At 41.2% G+C, this 7032-nt stretch overlaps 1 pseudogene; it reads left to right on the forward strand.

The window, feature by feature from the left end:
* The first annotated feature begins 2127 nt into the window (after positions 1-2127).
* Positions 2128-2246, forward strand: LOC135051781 (5S ribosomal RNA; annotated as a pseudogene).
* Positions 2247-7032: the final 4786 nt, after the last annotated feature.

Genomic DNA, 7032 nt, shown 5'->3' on the forward strand with positions numbered 1-7032 from the left:
TTGATGAAAAATAAAACAATATTATAAATAAATAAAAAATAAATAATAAAAATAAATATAAATGTAAAAATAAAAAATAAAAATAAACATATTTTTTTTATAAATTGTAAAAATTAATAATTAAATGTGATGGATACTAAATAGTAAATAGTAATGTTAGATTGAAGAAAGAGGACCAATGTGAGGTGAATTGTGGGGTAAATTGTGGTAATTAATGAAAAGAGGGGGAGAACAGAAGAAGGGACCATGAATACGGTATTAAAAGGGAAAGGTTAGAGGTGAAGTGAAGGAAATGGAACAGGAAAAAAATTATGAAATAATAAAACAGTAAGAATATGTGGAATATAGGGTTCATGAATAGATTGATTATAACTTAAAGATTGGGGCTATGTGATGAAGTGATCATACTAATGGGGGACACAATGTGTGGAGAGTGAGGTTAAAAAGGGAAGAGAGGGGGGGAGGAGATAAATGATGGAAGGGGAAATGGGGGATGATTGGGGGGGGGAAAGGAGAGAAGGGGGGGAAAAACTTGTTTTATTATGGAGAGAAAGTGAGATGAAGATAGAATAGCGGGGCAAAAGTAGGAAACAGTCAGCAAAGGTAGGAAGGAAATATGTAGTAAAGATATTAAGGACAAGAGATTAAGTGTGTGGGTTAGATCAAGTGAACTGAAGAGTGTATAAGAATTTGAGTGTCTGGAATAGGAGTAGTGTCACTAAATGTATGAAAAAATAATGAGATGTAAAGCTGGTGGAATGTGTGTAACAGATGGGTGCAAGGGTTAAAATGACATGGTGGATTGAGACGTTGGTATCCTGTGAAATGAGTGAATAAGGTAAAAATGTGAAAAGAAATATTACCAACTGAATGTTAATAAGTGCAAAAAGAACAGAATAGGTGAACAACTGTGAAGGGGAAGGGGGGGGGGTTGGAGAAAACGGGAGGACATATGTCGGTATAGCCAATTTATGAAGAGTTATGGTGAAGATATTTTACAGAAAAACACTGAAATTAAGGTATTCATTTAGCCCCTTTGGAGCCAAGGTATCTAACTTAAAGGTCCATTCACTCTCCTTCTAAAGGTCCGTTTTCTCCAAAACCCCCCCCCCTTCCCCTTCACAGTTGTTCACCTATTCTGTTCTTTTTTCAATCATCATGTGACCAAGCTCTCAGAGCGAAACGCGCGTCACTTCCGGTGCCCAAACTTCCGGTCGTACGGACCGCGGCCGCCGGCGCCTCACTCCTCGGTTCCAGGCTTGTCCCCCGGCTCACAGATGGGTAAGACACCACCGGCCTCAGGCCGTAAAACGGGTTCCCTCGCCCAGCCTCAACTTTTCCCCTTTTCAGTCACAGCATTCCCCACATACTTCCCAGCTATTAGGGATGTGGTGGAGGCTTCTAATATTGATGCATTTATACTATTTATGGTTCTGCATGGTTAAAACTGCTATCAATATATGATTATAACGCAAGAGTGGATAAAAGAGGAATCTGTATGCAAGGGACAGATGCACTTATGTAGCAATTAATCTCAGAATTTACTATACTGGGTAATATACTGAATTTTATTATCTGATACTGATATATTGCTTTACTCTCAAATATCTGTGGCTCTTAAATAGCCCTCCTCTCTCCCCTCTCCTTTTTTTTGCTTACACCATGACTTCAATTTAAATTGTCTCCTGTGGCATACATTGCCTGTGGTATTTCTGTCATAATTGCATGATCAGCAGAGGGATTCTCAGTACTTGAACTATATAGGATTGTAAAATATTGCTTTACTTTCAAATAATTGTGACTATCACTGGCCCTTTTTCTGCCCAGGCTATTGCTTTATGTCAAAGTGTTTTAAAAAATCATTTCCAGTGGTACCTGCTGTTTGCCACAATTATGTTATGAATGTATTTTCAGCATCAATTTAATATTACTGCATGTGTATATTTGATACACCCATCTATGAGGGAAATACGCAACCTTCAGTAAATGCAATGGTAAATGATATTTTACAGCTATCATTCTGGCAGACTGACTTTTGACTACTCAAAACCCTATATGTATTTTTTCTGTGATTCATATCCTGGGTCCCAATACAATCGGAAAACGGTGCGCCTAGGAGATAAACTTACCTATGGTCAGACCGCACTGAGTATGCCCAAACTCGTCTGATCTTGGAAGCCAAGCACTGCAGGGCCTGGTCAGTACCTGGATAGGAAACTACCAGGGAATACTAGGTACTGTAGGTATTTTATTCTCCAATATTTAATACAATTCTGGGACCCACGGCAGGAACTTGATTGCAGGTTCCTGGCATCTATTGACTAATCTAGACCTGAGGGAGTGACCTCATTCCATTAAAACTCCTATTATAGAGGATATAAGTATAATATATAATTTCATTGAATGAGGGACCACTTATTTTCGCTCATTTCGCCTACATTATAGTACACTAGTACTTGTGAACATTGATGTTCCTTGAATGTGGACGCTTGCTCTCGCTTTCCCTTTTTTAAGTATATAATAATAAAAGTTATGTTTTAATATATTCATCATTTTAAATTTTCAAGTGTGCCCTGGAAAAGGCATATAGTTGCTTTTTTGTCCTTTTTCTTCTTTAAAGGACCATACCTGTTTCATAGTTGTTATAACTATTTTTCGGGAGCACCACCAACCATTTGCTGAATTAATTATCATAGTAGGCTTTTATGTTGGTTTGATTATATTTGTTATTTACTGAATTACAATTGTCATATCCAGTGCAGATTTATATCTTTTGGTTGAGAAGTGATCCCTATCAAAAGAATCACATCCTGAGGGAAGGGGAACTAGAAGAAGCTGTATAAACCTGGAGCTAGCCAATTACCAAAAGTGAACATCACTTTCGGGCAGATGCATTCCAGGGCTTCTGGCATGTGTTCCATGGCCATTTCCATGTGGTCCACTGGAAAACAGAGCGAATTCAGGACCAACCTTATTAAAAACATGATGATTATGGCACATAGTCTTCACCCTGGGGCACTTAGGACATTGTATATGGACTGATACTTCCAGGTTCAGATTGCCCCTGGAGAAATAATTTTCTCAGCTGAATATTGTATGATAACATTATAAGTATATTAGGTGTTATTTGTGTATATTTCATATTATTTTATTATGTTTAAAAGTTTTTAACTTTGTTGACCCATGACCTAGAAGGACTTGACTGCCATGCTCTTTCTGCAGCTCCACTGTCATACTGCCCTGGCAAAGAGTGCTTGGCTCGATACGCATTGGCCTATGACAGCTGGACATACGGTAGAAGTGTTGTCTTTCATTCACTGCAAGTGAGCCGAGCACCAAGGTATCCGGAACCTGGTACTCTTTACCATCTACATGCTCCTGTTGCATATTGATCTGGTAATGCTCCATTTTTATCATACCCGTGTATACACTTTTATATGTATGTTTACATACACTTGCTTTTATAATGCATGTGGAATAAATTATCAAAACATTATTATACTGTGTGGGATACCATTCCTTTTTTCCATATATACCTGACCATCTGCTATATTTTAATCTGCATGACATAGAGAATCAGGATACCATCCGAACAAGGGAAGTTGGACATCTTTCTTTATACAAATATACTTGTATTTGATTTTTGGCTTTTATTTCAATGAATAATAGTCACAAATAGTTATCATTGTGATTTCTTGACACTATTTACTACATTACTAGTATATGAACATTAGCGCTTTATCTTTATTGTCACTACCCCTCTTTTATAGTGTCATTTATGGTTATAGGGTATAACCACGATATAAGATAGAATCTGCTTTGTGAGCGCCTATAGGGAATCCCTCTACATTATCCTTTATAAAGGGATAATGAAACAGTATAAAAGTGTTCAAAATGAAAAGTTCATGCACAGTATGCAGTAAGCCATAAATATTACTATTTTTATGGTATAATGTGTTTCAGAAAAAAAAGAATTTTTTTTTATAAAATTAGGTCAGATAAGTTTTAAATAGATGTTTTTGACATAATTCAATCATCAAAATGCCAATTTTCAAGCATTTTTGGAAAAATATTAGTAGTTAAGTGGTTAAGTAATGGTAAAAATGTATGTCCGATTCATGAAACTGGATAAACACATTGTAACATAGTTTTCAGCTACCTGATCTTCTGACAAATCAGATGACTAGAATTTCAAAGCTCACGTTAAATTTAGTCAAGATAAAAGAGGGAGCCACTCCAAAATCTTAGGCTATGAAGGATATCTAGCAAATAAGCATTTCAAAAATTCCTACCTTCACATCTCTTTGGTTGATCATTAAAGCTTTGCTCTTTTTTGTTTTGCCTGAGGTTACCACCAGTTCTTTTTGGTACCAGATTTTGGCCCTGCAATCACCTGCAGATCTTCACTGATTCCCTGCCCTATATGGTTGCACTTCTGCATCAGCAAGTGTCAAGAACGAGATACGTTTAATTTGCTGGCTGTCAGGATCCCGGTGGTCAGAATACTGACACCGGAATGCCAACATCCGACAATGCCACTAGCCAGAATCCTGGTGCACCAGTACTATTCCCACTTGTGGGTGTCCACGACACCCATAGAATGGGAATAGATTCCATGGGGAAGTGGCAAGCCATGAAGCCAGCAGTGTGGCAAGCACATCGAGCCCACAAAGGGTACTCCTAGCGCTCACCCCGCTGCCGGCATTCTGGGGGGTGGGATACCACTGTTGGGAGATTGAAAGTTGACATCCCGTAAGAGGTAAAACATACTGGGGGGAATTCAAAAGTTTGAAAAGTCGGTTGGGTGTCTGTTTTTTCCTGTCTATTAGATACCCAATTGACTTTTCAAACAATTGAATATCCCCCCACTGAATTTTCAAGAACATCTTGTACAGTTTGTGGATGAAGTGAAGGCATTATTGTTAGGATCTCCTGCTCTGTGCTGCCACGTCGCCATGGCAACCGGGAGGCAAGTGTTAGCGAAGTAACCTGAGCGCAGCTTATACTCCGGTCCGGGTTTTTACTGTGTAGTGGTTACAGGCTCTGTGCACGGCAGGGAATCCGGCGCTGGTTTTGTGCTCACAGTCTGTGAGGTCTGAGTGGGGCGTGGACAGCACCTGCTATATAAACCATCCTCTCAGGCTAGGCAAATGCTGCTGAATCTTTGTTTGTTAGTCAGTTCCAGAGAGTTAGCTAGTACTGTGTGACTTTGTATTTACTTGTTGCTTACTGCGAATAGGCCTTGGGATTCGGTACTTCATTCTGCCAATCCGGACCTAGCAGTAAGACTGGAGTCAGTTGTTTGACCTGCTGGGGTTCTTTTGCTATTCTGTGAACCCAGCAGGTTTGCGGCTGTACTCTCAGACCTGCCTGCTTAATCCTCCCTCACTGTGCAGGGCGTCCAGGTGTCAGTTTAGTGGCAGTAAGCTGAACCTGTGCCCTGCAAGTGGGGGTTAGGATTGTGGATACTCTCCTTGTGTCTATATTTCTATGTCTGACTAAGGAGTTTATTCCCACACCCGTTGGTAACCCTTTGGGGTTTTTTCTGTTGCTCTTAGCAACATAATTTCAGGTGCTCCACATGTTAAATCACTACACATCGCTTCATTGTCTGCTCTATTCCATCTGAGCATTCCTGACACTAGGGAGACACCCAATTCCTGAGCCTTTGGGCTTCTCCGTTCACTTTGGTTTATTAGTTATTCCATCACCTCCTGTGTATGTTATGTTATACTGTCTGTGAGTTCGTTTGCTTCGCTCCCTCTCTGTTCATACACTGGTATACTCCTGTTAGCACTGGTGTGCGTAACATATTCAGCAGCCTTACTCCTGTTGAAATTTTGTGGGAATATGGAGCATACCCCTCAAAATACTTTGCAACAGGTGGTCGATCAGGTGCAGGTCCTGACTCGACAATTTAATGAGATGTCCATTAAAATGAACACCCCGCAGGCCGCTAGCGGAGCTCCCGCAGCAGCAGCGGCAAGTTCAGGGGTTAAGGAGCCGAAGGTAAATCTCCCGGATCGTTTTTCTGGAGATCGCTCGCAGTTCTTTTGTTTCAAGGAGAGCTGTAAGCTATATTTCAGGCTTAGGCCTCAGTCTTCTGGGTCGGAGATTCAGCGGGTGGGCATGGTGATTTCCTTGCTACAAGGAGACCCACAGGTCTGGGCATATGGGTTACAGCCTGACTGTCAGTCGCTTAAAAGTGTTGATGCTTTTTTTACGGCACTGGGCATTTTGTATGATGACCCTGACAAGATGGCTTCAGCCGAGGCTCAGATTACGCTACTTAAGCAAGGGCGACGGCCAGCTGAGGTTTATAGTACGGAGTTTCGGAGGTTGGCTCATGATACCCAGTGGAATGACCCAGCCCTGAGAAACCAGTACCGAAGGGGCCTTTCTGACCAGATAAAGGACCAACTGGTACAATATCCCTCGCCTGATAGCTTAGATCAGCTCATGCAGTTATCCATCCGGGTGGATAGACGGCTGAGAGAGCGTAGGCTTGAAAGGGAGACCGCAGTTTCCTTTTTTCCCAAGGGAACCTCAGACTCTGAGGAATATTCCGAAGAGCCTATGCAGATTGGGGCTACCCGCCTCTCCTCGCGTGAGAAGACGCGGAGGAGACAGCAGGGTTTGTGTTTGTACTGTGGGAATAAAGGTCATGTTGTAGTATCATGCCCAGAAAAACCGGAAAACTTCAGGGCCTGAGGGTGATGGGAAATATCCTGTCAGGCCAGAAGTCAGAATTTCCTAAAAAGACTTTTCTCATTCCGGTGACTTTGGAGATCCTCGGTCAAACTGTCAAGACTGAGGTTTTCATGGACCGTCAATTCGTCCTGGAACACTCTGTTCCCTCAGTACCTTTGGCATCAGAGATTGAGATCTGTGGGTTAAACGGGGAACCATTGTCCCAGGGTAAAATGACCTCCTGCACCAGCCAAATTCCTTTGTTTATTGGAGCCACACACTCTGAAAAATTGTCTTTTTATGTGACTGTCTGTTCTTTTGCCCCATTGGTTTTGGGGTTAC

The sequence above is a fragment of the Pseudophryne corroboree genome, chromosome 2 (genome assembly GCF_028390025.1).
Source record: "Pseudophryne corroboree isolate aPseCor3 chromosome 2, aPseCor3.hap2, whole genome shotgun sequence".
NCBI lineage: Eukaryota > Metazoa > Chordata > Amphibia > Anura > Myobatrachidae > Pseudophryne > Pseudophryne corroboree.